We start from the raw sequence: 17,124 nt of genomic DNA, 5'->3' as shown, positions 1-17,124 counted from the left end.
GAATCGGTCTTGTTCCCGGTCTCCGGGCCCACGTTGCGCCTCTTTCCCGGAAACCTTGAGCCCGGGCAATCCTGGTCTCCGGGCAGAGCGTCAGTAAATCCCGATGTAATCCGCGTGTAATCTGAGAGGCTCCTGGTCTCTAGGCCGGGCTCCCCGCCAGCTGTCTCCTGACCCCGGTGCTGGATCTGCCCGGCTCCCAGCCACCCCCACCACACGCCTCCTGCTGCATAGAAACAAAGACAGACAGAAGGAGGGACGGAGGGACGGAGGGAAGGAGGGAAGGAGGGAAGGAGGGAAGGAGGGAAGCACGGTGGCAGGAACGTGAGAGTCCGAGTTTATCCGCTGCGAAGAAAATTTTCATGGGGAATTTATAACACTAAAATTCAAACAGTGCCGTAAATTCTGCCCAAGATCTGCTACAGCTCAGCGGTAACGCGGACCTCTGCCAGCCACCTCTGTTGAAACAACAATATGACTATAGTTATGGTTCTTGGATGGCAGAGTGACAGGCCCGTTTCTGTGAATCCGCTGGGTGAAGTGTCCTCATATCATAAACACACCGCCGGCTTATCAGTCAAAGAGTGGAAGCATAAATAGCTGAAAATACGCCACAAATCTCTGCTTATCACAGGATTTTAAACACGATATTCGCCGCTCGCTGCTCAAAGCCGGAGGTGCACCGCTGCCCTTAGTTTATTTTCAGGACACATCCTCAGACAGCTACAACCCCTTCCTTGACATTCTGACAGTAATGCCCCGTGGTGTCTGGAGGCTGGCTCAGCCCGGTGCCCAGGGACTCTCTGCCAGCTGGTGCCGGCACAAGAGCACGGCGATGCCACCCGCAGATGCACAGCAGGGGGCGTGAGAAGGGGCTCTTCCCACTCTGGGAAGGGGGGGGGGGGGTCAGTGATGTCACACCTTACTGTACCGGTGACGAACCACGCTGCACTGTAAGTGGTGAACAGTACAACGTTGCAAACTGCAAATTCGTCATCAGGTTTAGAGGCATTTTCTGCCTCCTAGGGGTTTTTTTTTTACATAAAAGTCACTTGAATTTATGCTTCCTTTACAAAGCAATCAAAAATCTGCCATGGATTGTGTGTGCCCATCATATTACAGTGCCTCAAAGTGAGGGAATCAGGGAAAAATGGTAAATGTAGCTCTGGACAGCCTCCAGCCTTGGCCATAGTGATTTCTGTCTTTTAAAAGTCACGTCTGGAGGCCAATCTAGTGACTTTTTGCTCTGCAGAGTTGGCAGCATTAGAAGAGGCTGACCTCATCCATCCTCCAGCACTACTTAGGCACACACTTGCGCACACACACACACACACATAGATGGAAGGACAGGGACGCATGTCTAAACACACAGACAGAGGTGCACACAGTCATACAAGGAAAAAGGAAAAGACAAAGCAGACACAACTGCACTGAGGACAGTGACAGCTTTCGGACTCTGTGGGCGGCAGCTGGAGATTTAGTCAAAATGTATTTGTTTATTTAGACAGGCGGTCTCATACAGAGTGACTTGGAATGTTTTCATGACAAGACATATTAAACGTGTATCACAGGAAGCACAGAGAAGGCAGCAACACAGAAAAAAACTCATCAAGCTGAAAAAGCATGAAGATCCAAAAAACTAAGTAAAACTAACAGTGTTACAGTAGACAGAGTGCCTACCAACTACCCCTGAGGACAACATACATCATACTAACATGCACAACATTAATCTATGAGAGCAACATAACATTAAACTGAAATTACTTTTGAGACGTGAGACAAGTCACAGGACAGAGGAAAGCCTTCTCCCCCTGTTAATGTTGGTCACATCAAAGCACCATGCACAGGCATTCAGACCAGAGGGCTCAAATCCTCATGCCTCTCATTTCAAAAAGGCAGGGATTTAACACTCAGCTATTATTCTGGTGAAATTTTCTCCCAGACTGCCTCTTACTTCTCATTGTAAGTTGGAAGTGGAATTTCAGGGCAACAACAGACAGAAGTATTAGACAACAGACAGATGTACAGTGATCTTACAGCAGCATAAATAATGTCTCAATGAGTGCTACTGAACATGAGACTACATAAGAGCATTCAAAACTATTTATAAACGCCCTGCTTATTAAAACTGACAAAAAATCCCAGAACATGACACATTCTGAGGTTGAGTGTCTGTGACCTGTCATGTCAGTAGTAGTGACTGTGAAAGTTTAAGAATTCCATTGAGGGGACACTGTTTATGCACTGTAATTTATGTCATAATGGATTTAAAGCATTGTCTTTGTATCAACTGTGTTTTTCCAAAACTGTTAATAATATAGAGAGAATAGTGGAATATTCAAACTATACATAGTCAGTGATCAGGAAAATACAGAATAAATTTACAGGTATGGAGAGAAACACGAGTAGGTCTTTCAAAGGGAACAAAAAAAGTGACACAACCTCCCCTTAGACTGTTCATTTTTAAAAAATTCCTTTCCTATCAGTCCACGTCTTTTTCAACAACTAAATGAAACCACAGCTAACCCCTACGTTTCAGCATGTCCGACTCAAGTCAACACCCAGTCCATTCGTTCAAAATGCGCAAGCACTGAGACAGAAGTCACCGTGCACACGGTGTTATTCATGTATAAATGGGACAGACATACATAAACAGAAATATCCGTGCATTCGCTTAATTTTGCAACCGCAACGGGGAGGCTGAACATAAGGCTTCTCCTTTCAGCCTGTATAATTGTGAGACGTTAAAACTTCAGAGTCAGCGAGTGAAGTAAGTGTGAATAAAACTTTATTTATATATTTTCCTTTAAACTGAAGCTTTGGGCGCTTAATAATTTAGTTCTGTAAATGCATGAAGAACAGGGGCATGGAGACCGCGAAAGCTCCGAGGGAGGAGGATTAGGATTCACGGAACGTCAAACTCCTGGTTGAAGCAGCTCTGCATTGTCCTGTTCTGAACCATTCGTCTGTCTGAGATCGTCAACTTTCACAGTGTTTACAAAGGAGAGAGGTCCACCAACGACACCCCGGTTTAAAAAGAACCCCTTTTTAGCGAACAGAGCAGGCTACTGCTGTTTCTTTGTCTTCTGAATTTTATTCAAAGTGCAAAAACAAACGTGTCAACGGTATGCTTTGTGAAGGTAACTTCATAAATTATGCATTTCTATACGGCGTTTGAGATACGACCAGTCATTTTACAATTTACTGTTATATAAGATGTACCACGGCTGCATCTCGTTTCGAAATGCACCATTGCATATTAAATTGGTTAGCAAAAAAGAGCTAGCTATAATACGTGGGTCGTGGCTAACCCAAAACGTTACAAAAAACTGGTTAAAAGATCGAAATAGAAATAAATAATTATATTGTAATACAGTTCATTTGTACTATATTGCGTTCCACTCAAAAAAGGAAAGCTTATCAGTCCAAATAGCCATACAGTAATCAATGCTGCATCTCCCTTTGTGTGCGGCCACACTGTAACGCCCGTATCATATAAAACGCAGTCATTCAAACCCGCGTATGAAATAGAGATAAATAAAAAAAAACATCCCTCAAATTTACTGCACTGTGATAGAGCCCAGAAGAAAAAAATACCGCTTATGGAGATGAAGTGCCCTGGGTCCCACACAATGAGGTCTGACAACAAAAAATCTTCTCATCTATCGGCCCAGCCATTGAGAAAAACTACAAAAGGCACAGGCAGATATCACACGGGGAACACTTACCATAACATATGCCGTGCTCAGGTTCGCTGTCAGATGGATGCGGTGGAGCAATACAATGGGGAAGGAGTCCACTGTGTGTCAGATCGGTGCAATCACCGCAGAAGTAGACTTGTCAAACAGAAAGTAGCATCATCATAGTTTTTATTTTGTCATCAAATTAAGTGGACGGGCACTGGGGGGAGATCCGTGCCCGATGCTGCGGTAACAGTTTCGGTCGGCTTTGTGAGAAATTATCCACGGGGATATCTCTCTCTCAAAGCTGCCCCATGCTATGCCGAGAGCCAGCTAGCGGAGATAGGAAGAGGCTACGCTCCTGTTAACTGCGCTTTCCCCTTTGCTTTCTTTCTTTCCCTCTCACTCAGTCCTTCTATCTACTCAACCCCTCCTCTTCAGATCGAAACTCTACGGTGCCTCTCTCTATGACGTCACGTCCAAAGCCTTCAATCATCCATTCTCGCCAGACACCTGCTAATACGCTGCAGCGTTTCTCATTCGAATACTAGATGGGAAATCATGGGATACGATAGCACTTACACGTATAAGAATATATCTTTATAAATATAAGAACAGATTGCGTTATAATATATTACAAATAAAGTTAACCGATCCATAGTGCAACATGTTCAAGAGGCCAGGAGTGAGCAAATCAGATGCAGCGTAGCTTCTTGCTGCATCTTCATTAAATAATTACGACTTCGGAAATGCACAGAGATAAATCACAGGTTCGAGTCTGTTTTTTTTTCTTCAGTGTACGAGTCCTTCACAGTGTCAAGCAAGGAAGCACGCACTAACACCTCTGCGTGCGCACCCTCTCACCTGACTTCCACAACTCTGCCCCCAGGCAACTTCACTGGTTATCAGGACCAACATTAATCATGACTGTGGGTGGAGTGTTGTCAGGAAATAAACAAGATGCAACCTGAATTCGTATGCAAAAACCAGCCAAGACATACATTTGATATGAAGCTCTACTATATACACATGTGTGAAAAGTACAGAGTAGAAGTGAGGACTGTGAGATCTAGAAAATATTATATAAATGTGAAATGAATGCCATAAAATGAAGTTGTTTGCCAATGTGCTCCTGTGAATTTGGGCAGTGAGGATCTTATGTAAGAACTAAAGAATATTGTAATGGTAAGACCAGAGTCTTCTGCCTGTCTTGGCTCCTCACAGTTATCCATATCCATCCCTATGTGAATAAATGCTTTCCAATTTTAGTGTTAATTTTACTTTTTGCTAATTTTCACATGTTGTCACTCTGTTGACAGAACCCATCTTGAAATAGCTTACATGGAACACTTTGTTAACCACTTATTAATCCCAGTTTATAAATATTTTATTTAACCTCATTTTTCAAAAACTAAAGAGATTAAGTGCTTTCTTGCTGCCCTTCTCTGTAATTTCTGTAGGATGTCTATAGCGACTTCACAGTATGGTGACCAAAACTGAGCACATTATTCTAAATATGGTCTACCTAAGACATTTTACAGTTTGAATTAATTTTATTGTATACCTCTGGTTATATATCCCAGTGTTCTGGTGTCATGTTTAAATGCTTTGCTACATCTTCTACAAAACCTCATTTTTTCATTTTCTGCACTCTCTAACTTTATATCCCCATACAGTACTCATGCCTTATATTTTTATTAACAATATGCAAAACTGCATTTAGTCATGATGAATTTCATTCGCTGAGCATCTGCCCATTTCTGGAGGTTATAGAACATCTCCCTTTATTATTTTAATAGCGTCTAATCTAAGTCTCTCCTCTGAGGTTTGTAATGTTTGTCAATGAAACAGTTTTGTAACTGATGCTGTTATCAAGGTCGATGGTAGATATATGAGAAAAGGCAATGGTCCCAACACTGACCTTAGGGGGATCCCTCTTTCTACAACACTCTGCTCAGGCTTGCTTCCTTTTATTATCTCTCTTCAGGCTTTATGCTGAAACTAATTTTGAATTGACCTTGGGACTGCTGTGTTGATTCCTACAGATAACAGTTTCGTATTGTGTTGTTTATGGTGTTTAAGGGGAAGCTGTTTGGAAACTCAAATAAATAGTGTCGTAAGCCTGATTGGAACATATGGCCTAATTGGAACATTAATCTGTTGTATATGTAGTCACGATGTTGAAAGAATGCATAATGGATATGTATGGACATCACTGTAGTTTTGGACAGCTTATTCCACCAAGAGACTGGAGATGAACCTCAGTGCAGTTTTCAAAGGGTTGTAGAAGGGAAGGACAGAAAGACAACCAGCGGTAAAGCAAGCGGGGAGGACAGAAAGAAGGCAGATGAGTCTAGGTGAGTGAGCACTAAGGCCTGGAGCAGAAGCTGTGTTGTGTAAGTGATAAGAAATGTGCTGATTCCATGCTTGTACATACACCTGCTGGTAGCTCAGTGTGATAGGAGTATCATGAGCTCTACAACGGTGTTGTTATTGATGGCAGGCATCCAGAGAGGCAATATTAAGAGACTGAATTCCAAAGCTTAGACTGTGAGGCAGCATGCTAAGGACCATAATATGTAAACTGGCACCTCTGAGATGTCAATCAAAATGATCAACATTTATACAACTTCTAAATATGGCTGCCCAGCAGGTAGAAAACAGTGAAATAAATAAATAGATATATTCAGGGATGATGAAAGCACATTAATTGGGTTCATCCATCTCACAAACCTCACCGCTTCAAGGGATGTTGCAAACTGTGAAGCGATTCACTCATTCTAAGTGCAGTTTTACCAAAAGAAAATATCAGACTATGATTTATATGCAAGACCAGCCCCCGTGTTCCTACACCCCTTCACAGATGACAAGCCTCCATTACGAGATTCTGAGGGCACAGATTATCCGTGGGGTGAGAGCTGCCAGGTGAATAGATCTCACAGAGCTAGGGATTACCAGCAGGGAGGGGGAGGGGTGCAAAAGAGTAATGCCGGAGTCTGCCAATAGCCCCCGGGATTGGGGACGGCACAGTCATACATCCTGTGGTACATTCATCACTGAGCACATTTCACACTCACATTCTTTACTATGTACAATACGCCCACTCTCCATAACACCCAACAGCTTTCAGGATGCACACTCAGCAATGAAATGCATTCAGATTTATGAAGCCATTATGCATTGGGCATTAAGTAAAGTGGACTCAGGATAAGAGGGTTCCCACTGAAAATCTACAGCACTAATACAATTGGCCACGGCTTCTCTGTTCTCAAATCGCTTTATAGAGCACCTCAGGATGTTTTGTCAGAAAATAAACCCCAAAGAATGTGTTAGGTTGTATGTGGCCGAGATTTTTAAGTCACCCTATTAAGGACTGTGGATTTGGTGTTAACTTGTTGCATCCAACTAAGCATGTCATATGGTTTATTTCGAAACGTACATTATATTATCTAGAAAGCATACAGTTATTTCATGCTTGGATTACTGATGCATGTTACATTGTAATAGTAAATGTGTATGCTTTTGATTGTTCAGCAAACAGATCCTGGTTCTCATGAAATCATATGAAAAAGTTTATTTTACACATCTTACAGCTTTCCTTGCTGTGACCCGTTATCTTGCAGTTTCACAGCCAAGGCGGACAGAGCAAAATGCATCACTACCTTCTACCTCCATGCAAAATGCACAGTAAGGGCCACTAGGCTAGACCCTGTGTGAAAACTGGGTGATAGGTGGCCAGGGATTAGAGTTTATCGTGTGGAGAGTGACATATTGCAATCTGCTCAAATGATCACTCAGCTTTCTCCTACAATATCGTCTGCTTGCTCCCAGACAGCTGCCACACAATTCAGTTCAAACGAATCCCACACTTCACTTTCAGATGAATTCTTGTAACTGCATTTAATTCACTGAGTGGAGGACAAGCATGTAGGTGCACTTCTGTGCACAAATGTCTTCCACAGTCCTTGAGCAGCTCTTTATTAAATCCAACATTTTTCCAGGTTTCTCTGCCTAAACCTCTAATGCCTCTGCTGTCTCTCTGTGGCTCCACTGCTCCTCTCCGTAGGGTTGATATCAAAGAGTGTACAGTAACAAGCCGTTAGGTTCAATACACTTTTGACTGAAAATTCTGTGTCTGCCCGTTCTGAACTGACTGCTCCATTAGCACAACCCCCCTGACTCCTCAACAGCCAATGGCAATGTCGAACAGGACACCGCTGACGAATCAGGAAGCCGGTCAATCCGCTGTGATCAATGGTCTTTGCCTGCTGTGTCCTTCCTCTTACTTCTTCACTGCAGGACGTCTCCAGCCCTCTCTGTTTATTGGAACAAACCTCACATCACTGAGAGCAGAGCACACCCTCTCTAATCTCATTATCGCATTGCGATATCAGAAAAGTGGCTATATTTGTATTCCGCTAGAGTGTCTTTCTCTGACAAGGTCAAGTCTACCCAATTAAGGTTCTGACACCCTGTTCCCAGGAACACGGCATGATGAGTATGCAGGGACAGGAGGAGGAGGTGAACTAAGTCTGGAAAGTGTGGTGATTTGCTCAGGGAATAACTTAATCAGAGGAAGAAAAGAACTTTGCCAAAAAAAGGCTTTAATGCACGCTTCTGAGTAAGTCAGCACACTTTCCTTCCCCACCCACAGATTGCTGCATTCTCTTCTGGAACAATGGTCTGAACAAACAGAGATTATAGACCTGCACATCCTCGGGTTCAATTGTCAACAGGCTGTAGTGTTTTGATTCAGGGTTAACAACCTCGACTTCCAGTCAGAGGGTTGAAGGTTCATATCCTGGGTTAGAAACTGCGATCGCAGGTACTGGTATTGTTTATATTTTATTCAAGGATATGGCTTGTGTGTCCCTAATGCTGTGGCAATGCAGATGTAATGTTTGTCCCTCTAGCAAAGCCATTTCAAAGCAAAGTAATGCAACCTAATTGAATTCGAGTCAATGAGAGTTAAAGAGAGGGAGGCTAATTAGAGAGGTCGTGGAGGAGGAAACGGGAGAGCAGGCCAGTAATTGGCTTCCCCACAGACCTCTCTCCATCTCCCCTGCTGCTCCCCTACCCGCTCCCTCTATCTTTCCCCCATCACCGCGGGCTCTCTTCCCAGGAGTCCAATTACCGCCACTCCTACCTCCTGCCTGGATGACCCTGAGGCCAGCCGGATGGACAGAACTTGCCACGCGCAGACCGCGGTACGGACAGCGATCAGGCGGGCGGCCCCACCGGGTATGGGCTTGGACACGCGGTAACGTGTGAGCGCAGACGAACCAGCAGGCTTTGCTCAAAGACACAGACAGAATTGAAATGATAACATTGATCCTATGGAAAGAAAAGCCACCCCGGAAGAACTAATAAAATAAACGGCAGTGGGGGACAGAGCCGGCACGCAGGAAAAATGAAAACGCGTGTAGGCTTTTGAGAAAGAGAGATGCACCGCAGACAAAATCTTCAGCCAGCCGAAGACCACCGTGCCCACCGGTTAGGAACAGTGTGCCACTCTGTTGCTACGGAAATGCAGACAACACAAGCAAACAGCGCAGGGGGCAGGAGTGAACTGTGCAGATTGCTGAATGTTGTGTGAATAAATTATTCCAGTTTCAGTATCCCAGTCAGGGAGTCAGGGAGTGTGTTCTGCTCACACAAAAGGGCTTACTAGAAAAAAAAACACCCAGTTTTATAGTACAAGCAAGAAAATTGCTGGAAGAGAAGGTAATAAACAGGAAAAAATTGTAGGTATTGATGAAGATCTGAGGGGGACAGAAAGCAAGTGGCATGTTTGCTTATTGGAACTCTTGGCTTGCTGGTACTCTATGACAATTACTCTACTCTCAATTCTGTGTAGACTCTGCAACTGGTGGAATCTTGAGAAGGGGAAGTGTGTGTGTGTATGTGTGTGTGTGTGTGTGTATGGTTGGGAGGGGTGGTTATCCAGTCGCACACATCTTATCTCCTGAAATGTCTAACATCTCCCACTGACTTCTCCTCAGATGTGTCAAGCTCTCCAGATCAGAGGGAAAGGTCTCCTTTTTCTCTTTAAAAACTCCAACCCCGTGACAGATAAGTCACCAAAAACCACAGGCTGAGTACAGCAGATCGTAAATCAAAAAGCCGCCTCTCCAGTCAATCTAGGAGTGGTGTGCGGTAAGCCGCACAGGGAGCACGTCTGTTCGAGGTGGACGCTACAGCGCTTCATGAAAAAAAGACACAAATTCCCCCATTCTGTGTCCAGGGCTGGAATAATGAAATCATGGTGAAGCAAACAGTGTCGCACAGGTCAAAAAAGTGCAGCGAATGGCATATCCTAGCACTGCAGGAAGTGACATCACCTGATATTTCTCATATAACAGCAGGACTTAATCATGTTTCCTGGGTCAGAATGAGGTGCAGAGGCCACTGGGTGGGAGGAATGCAGTTCACAGTATAATTGCCTGTCTGTTTTTGTTCTTGCAAAAATAGGCTTCTCCCAGAAATGTAGAACGGAAACAATTGATCAGAACCCAGACTGGCAGGCGCCTCTCCCTATCAGGCAACTGTTCATATGAACCAATCAGATAGGATCTAATATACTGCTACAATCTCTCATTTCAAATGAAACCTGCAGCGCTCAGAGCAGAGATGAATGATGCAAGAAGTATTTCTTTTGTCTTGAATAATGTCTCATAAAATAGATATGAATCTCATCAACAACCATACATCATAAGCTACTGTCCTGTTTGAATCTGTTCAACAGGGATGACTCTAGGTATAAATAAATAAATAAATAAATAGATAGATAGACAGATAGATAGATAGATAGATAGATAGATAGATAGATAGATAAATACATGTATTAAAAAATAACCTGTACATATAGCTCCTGTGTAGTGAGTGACATCACCTGGGTGGGAGAAAGAGGGCCATTTTCAGCGAAAAATGTTAAGCCAGTATGCTGGAGGCAATTTAGTCAGACATGGTACATGGAACTTCATATGGAAGTTCACAAATCTACTTAGAAAATTTCACACACAGGCAAGAGACAGAGTGGGAGGGCCGCATGGAAACATCTGGGTCCGAACGTGGAGCAAATAAACTCTGTCGTGGTGTCCACCTCTGGGGGATTCACCACCACCGAGGGCCTGAAATAGACCCTGATTCATCTCTTTTACGAGGACGGAGGGAGGCTGGCACGAGGTGCCCTTGATGTAAATGGTTTCCTCGTCCTTGAAGCAGCTTGGGCTCCAGAGAGCCAAGGTATGATCACCGGCAGGGTGCTGGACTGCCATGTTGGGTAAGTCATATGTTAGGCAACAAGCGTACCCTCAGGTGCCTATGTGATATAATAAAGAGAGCGAAAGGGAGAGAGTCTGAGACAGAGAGAGAAAGAGAGAGAGAGAGAGATGAGGGAGCACTCAGTTTACTGTGAATTTCCTCTGACCTGGTGTATGTGGCGTGTGAAAAAAAATGTTATCAATCACTAGTGTGGCATTTTCGTGTAGGCAGCAATATTAAAGGGGGACCAGTATCTCTCTGGAGATTCAAACTATCACAATGTGCAGTTTGTGATGTACAGGTAACCTCTTAATGCAGCAGACAGGGCTATTACAGCATCCCCTGCTATCAAAGTAACACAGCTTGTCTTCTCTGTGTGCAGAGTCTCCTCTAATTAAAACCGATAACAGCAGAGACAGCCAGGGAGATTCGTAGCTATTTCCAGCAGCGGGAGAAAGGGGGATTAGAGGATGTCGTCTGCACCTGTTCTTACCACTCCGTGACAAAGAGGGAAAGACAGGAGCAATTGCTTCTCCAGAACAACGCTCATGCCCCCCTCGAGTCACGGTCGAGAGGAGCCGGGCCTTGACTGGCAGGCTGATACTGTTTTGGGGGCCAGGGGTTACTGATTATTTTGACAAGCCATACAATCTTTTTCTCTAAAGAACAGGTTTCAGCTTTGTTTTTGAAAGAGAGAAAGAGAGAGAGTGAAAGAACGAGTCAGAAAGGGAAATAAGGGAGGCGTAGCATATTTGTGGCCACCTTTCCACTTCTAGAAAAAATGTGAAATGTGCACTTTTTACAGATTCAGAAAGATGCGTGTATTCTATTTTTTGAGATTGACTGTTTCAGAAGATTTCTTTCCCAGCATGTGTCTTGTATCAGTTACCTAAACCAGGAGTCCCCTGACCTTGTCCTGAAAGAACTCTATTAAGTCCATTAAGTTCCAGAAGCTGCCTTTAAACTACTCAGAACTGGAGGAAATTATTCAATTGGTTTAGTTAAGGCATTGATTAGTCAGATGAAGTGGTCAAGTGCATGGGTATAAAAGAAACGTCCTGTACTATGACCTCCACACACAATGGACCTGGCACCGTGGTTTAAACAGACTGCAGAACTGGTAACATCTGTTTCTTCATTCCTTCTTTCCCAAAATACCATCCATGTCCCAGACTCCCCTGACCCCCTTTCCCATCCCTCCCTCTGTTTCCTCAGAAATAGCAGACTGAGGTGACAGCAGTTTTGGGTGATGAATGCTGAATGGACAGAGAGAGAGACTGAACTGGGACACAATACAACATATGTCCGCTATAACATCAGAGGCGTGCTGGGTAACATAAAAGCTTTTGACATAATGCAGCAACAGCTTGGTTGGCTTTTGGGTTGTGAGGCTGGCACACTATTGCTAGGTAAAAATAAGAAGCCAAGTGGCAAGCAACCACCAATTGTCTGTCATATTGTCAACCAACCACCAGGGGGAGTCAGCAATTCCCACAGGCTGAAAGGCGCAACACAGAATAAAGTGTTAAACAGTACACTTTATTGATCCCCGTGGGGAAAGTTGTCTTCTGCATTTGACCCATCCGAAGCAGTGGGCAGCTGCAGTGTGGCGCCTGGGGACCAACTCCAGTTCTTTTGTCAGTGCCTTGGTCAAGGGCACTGACAGGAGTATTAACCCTAACATGCATGTCTTTCTGATCGTAGGAGGAAACCGGAGCACCTGGCAGAAAACCACGCAAAAACAGGGAGAACTTGCAAACTCCAGACAGAAAGGACCTGGGACGGCCAGGATTCAAACGCAGGACCTTCTTGCTGTGAGGCAACAGTGCTAACCACTGAGCCACCATGCTGCCCAAGGGTCTTGAAAAGGACCATGACACAAGAGAAAGGGTGATGTAACAGTACAGTTTTCAGTTTTTTGTGTAAAAATTGAAGGACATTTGGTTGAAATGTCTATAAAACCAAAAATATTCTGACAGAGAAAAAGAAAAACATCTGAAAAAAGAGGTGTTTTGCAAAAAAAGACCTTATAATAAATTATGTTGAAACAGCTGACAGAATCTTTCAAACTTTCAAAACTTTATAAAAACAGAATGGAATAATAATAGCTCATTCAGCTTTCAGACACATTGCCTTTACTTTTGGTGTGGGCACATGGAATTGTCCCCCACAATGTTCCTAACCTTGCAGAATATGTAGAAAAGTGATCCATTGCAAATGATATACATCACGGTGAAATGATGCCAAAGCAACAATCAAACAAAATCTCTGATAAAAGTAGGTGCAGGTACAGTAACACCACAGTGCAAATGAGAACATTGTTTCCTTTCAGTCACAAACATACAAGTATAACCACACTTAGTGCTGTTCATAACCACCCAAAATAACTGCGTATGCATTGAAGGTCTAAAAAGACCTATATGGTCATACGTTAAAAACAACACAGCAGCAAAAGCATGCTTTGTCTGCTTTGAATAATGTGTACCTATATAAAAATTTTTCACCTGGTCCATGTCATACCAACTATGATCACAGTAGCACACAAAGGCAGACTAAGCTCATAAATAAAGCAATGGGTAACACACAGACAACAAACCAGCTGACAACACTGTCTCCATGAGACAAGTAACCAAAAAGCCTGCAGCTGTAGTGCAAACAGCCATGCACCAGAACCAAAAAAATCAACAAGTAATTAGAAAATTCAGCAATAAAATAACAAATAAATAAAGAAATAAAGTCTGCTCTGTATCAAATATCTTTTTATCAGCTTTTCTGTAGGAGGGATCCTTTTTTTATCTGTATGTCTGTGCAGGTACTGAGTCGGGTGGAAATGGTAACGGAAGTGACAGGCAGCAGAGTCCCTCTTTCCCCTGCTGCCTGTCGTCTTCTATAGACAATGCAGGCTTGACAAGATGTGCTGGGCGAACACAATAACAAATGGAGAGCTGACAGTGCACTCTGGCCAGAGCAGCTCATCGCAATACAGACACACACAGGCACATACAAATACATACAGGCACAAGCACACACACAGAAGCACATGCACACAGGAATGCACATACACAGACACACAAACACACTCACTCACTCACTCACTCACACACACACACACACACACACTCACACACACACACACACACACACACACAAGGGCGCACACACATATGTGTGCACACTGTTACACACAAACACACATGCAAAGAGCCTTTAATTCTTTAAGAAACAAGCTATCTAGGATATTCAAGGAGATAAGTCAACCTCAGCTTGTTAATAATTAATAATTCAGACAGGACACCCGGGGAGTGAAAGCAGGTCATTACCAAGCAGAGAGCCCATGCAGGGGGTCCAGTCCAGTTTTGGGTTGCTGCAGGCAATTGAGCTGGGCTGGCCCACTCAACATCAAGAGCCGTGGGTGAACATCTGACTAACCTCATCAGTCAAGGACATTGCGTTGTTACAACATTCATTTTCTCGGGAGATATCTTCCAAACTGATATAGATTTCTTAAAATGTTACATCCTGCACAGTCTGCAAACCCATTTAAACAGTGACATCACACCCAGGATTTCAAATATCACATTCATTAAGCAAAGTCACCTATCCGCTGCCCCAGACAACCACTGAATAGAGACACAGAAATGTCACAAGGGGACACCTGCAGGCACAATGAGGTGGAGTCATAAAGTCATTCACAGGACAAGACACAGTCTCACAATAAGGATAATTATAAGCCTGATATCTGCAGACGCAGTTTTTCATCCTTGGGAGATTAGGAAAGAGAGGAATGTCAGGTTCATTAAAGCGGTCCATTAACAGATGAACGGAGAGGGGCCGTGCGGGGAGATGCCAGTCCTGAGATACTGAGCCGCGTGTCCTTCCATCACCTCTGAGAGGCCGCTTGGCTGCAGTCCCGCGGCGGCGGAGGTGTGTCCGGCGGGTCAGGTTACCCAGCCCGGTCAGTCCGTGCACCGCGGACGGCAAGGGAAATAAAGAGCCTGTTTGAAACCTCGCTTGGAGGAACCACTGACTCAGCTCTCAGCGGGACCTTTTTCGGAGAGCTGGGCGAAGGCGGGAGGGGGGGGGGGGGGGTCAGGACTGTGCTCCGCAGTAGTGATGTAAGGGGGTGTGGGAGGTACCGGCTAGGCCCGACGCTGGATCCGGCTGCCTTTTGGACTCCAAGGGTATAGCAGCATCACGTTTTCCTCTGTCTCCCTCTGTAAATTGATCTGCCCCCCCCATTCACCTCAGGGCACAGGATTCGGAGGATGAGGGCCACACACACTGGTCACAAGTGAACTCTGTCAGAATAAAGATGCGTCCATGTTACCTCTGCAGTGCAAAGTTACAGCTAGAATGCAGAGTGGTGAAAAAAGTAGTCTTGTCCTCTGCATGCAATGACAGAGAGGTAACACTGTTAAAAATGGAACCATGAATAAAATTTAAATGTCATTTCTGCCCTTGGATGGGACAGGGGAGATGATGAGAGTACGTGAGCTGTATTAATTGGCTGTTCAGGATTGCCTGGTTGTCTGTTCTTGTACAGTGAAGCTGTGGTATTTATTTTGCCCTTTATACTGGTTTGAGAAGCTGTTGCCAGTGCAGGGACCTTTCTGGTGTAGTCGTTTTTTCTTTGCACGTAAGCTGTTGAGGCATCTCAACTGGTATGAGTACTCATTTATGTTTCCATACTAAAGGTGCTCTTAATTGAATTCTGATCAAGTTTTATGGATCGGCTTTAAGCCTGCTTTGTGCTGCAGGGAGGGGAGGGGGAGCACCCGTGTTTTCACAATGGAATTACAGCAGATAAACTGTCAGCTGATGTCAAATCTGGATCAGCATTAAATTAATAGCTCAATTAAATCTAATTAATTAGGCAGTCAGTTGGAACAAAGACCAGTACACACTGGGGTACTCAAGGATCAGGGTTGGCTGATTCTGTTGTGTAACATTCTGTTGTGTAATGGTTGCCCTCTCGTGGTTACTTTAACTACTGCAGTTGAGTGAGCAACAAGAGCACCAGGGATATGAAAGTACTACTTCATAGCAGAGATGCTAACAGACAATGACGCTTCTTTGCTGATGCCAACTGTGGAACTATAAAACCATTCACAAGAATGTAAACAATTCAGGTAAACTGAGGCATAATACTACACAATGTGATAAAATGCAACACCCAACATGGCCGTCCTTCATAACCATATTTATTTCTTCATATACGGAATTAATACAGAGAGTTTACAAGGCGTTTCAGGGGAAGAATCTCATTGGCCAATTAACACTCTGAAACCGCAAATAACAATCATGAACGGCATTAAGATTTCTGCCTTTAAAATATGACTCATCTCTACAAAAGACAAATTGCTACTACCTCATTTGAACCTTGCCAATGACTGAACTAAAAGTGGAATCAGTTCCAGATCAACAGGCCCTAACCCCATGAACAAATTGATAAGACACTGGTTAACTTGTACACAGAAAAAAAAATCATTATGTAAGTAAATCAATAATAATGACAACATATCAAGAAGACTTCATTTTGATTTCTAAATCCTGAGTAACAGTTCTATAAACTTTAATATAACAAACTTAAATTGAATTAGTCAAGAACATTTCTATAGAAACCAGACTTCAATCGTGGTTGTTTGAGAATATTACTTTGTAAAATCAATAAAATTAAGTATGGCACATTCCAGTTTTCATAGCTGTGACTGTCTTGGTTTGATTTAAAGGCTGTTACTGTTGCATAAATGAAGGGTCCTGTTCATTCAGCTTGAAGGCTGTCAATGTGCAAGCTTTCTGAAACAATTCAAGTTTAACCACACCCATTCCTCCTGGCTCATGAACGCTATGATGCTTCAGTGAATACATAACTGACATAATCGTCTTGTAATACAGCCTGACTGTTCAGACAAAATGACAGCATAGGGGCTCAATGTTATACCCCCACTTCAAAGCGATAGATAGCGATACAACTCAATGTATTTAATACCTTTACACATTTCAGGACTTTATTCATTACAGACCTACCAGAGGGCAATGCAAAAAGAAAACTTCACTATTTTTATTCACAACTTGCACAGGTCTGCAACCATGTACATCCAGTTTTGGACTGATATTTTAGGTAGGTCGTCATCATCATCTGCAGTAACAGTCAGTGGTGGCGTTATCTTTAAAAAAAAAAATT

Source organism: Megalops cyprinoides, chromosome 4 (assembly GCF_013368585.1).
Source record: "Megalops cyprinoides isolate fMegCyp1 chromosome 4, fMegCyp1.pri, whole genome shotgun sequence".
Classification (NCBI taxonomy): Eukaryota; Metazoa; Chordata; class Actinopteri; order Elopiformes; family Megalopidae; genus Megalops; species Megalops cyprinoides.
Note: the sequence above shows the minus strand (reverse complement) of the source record.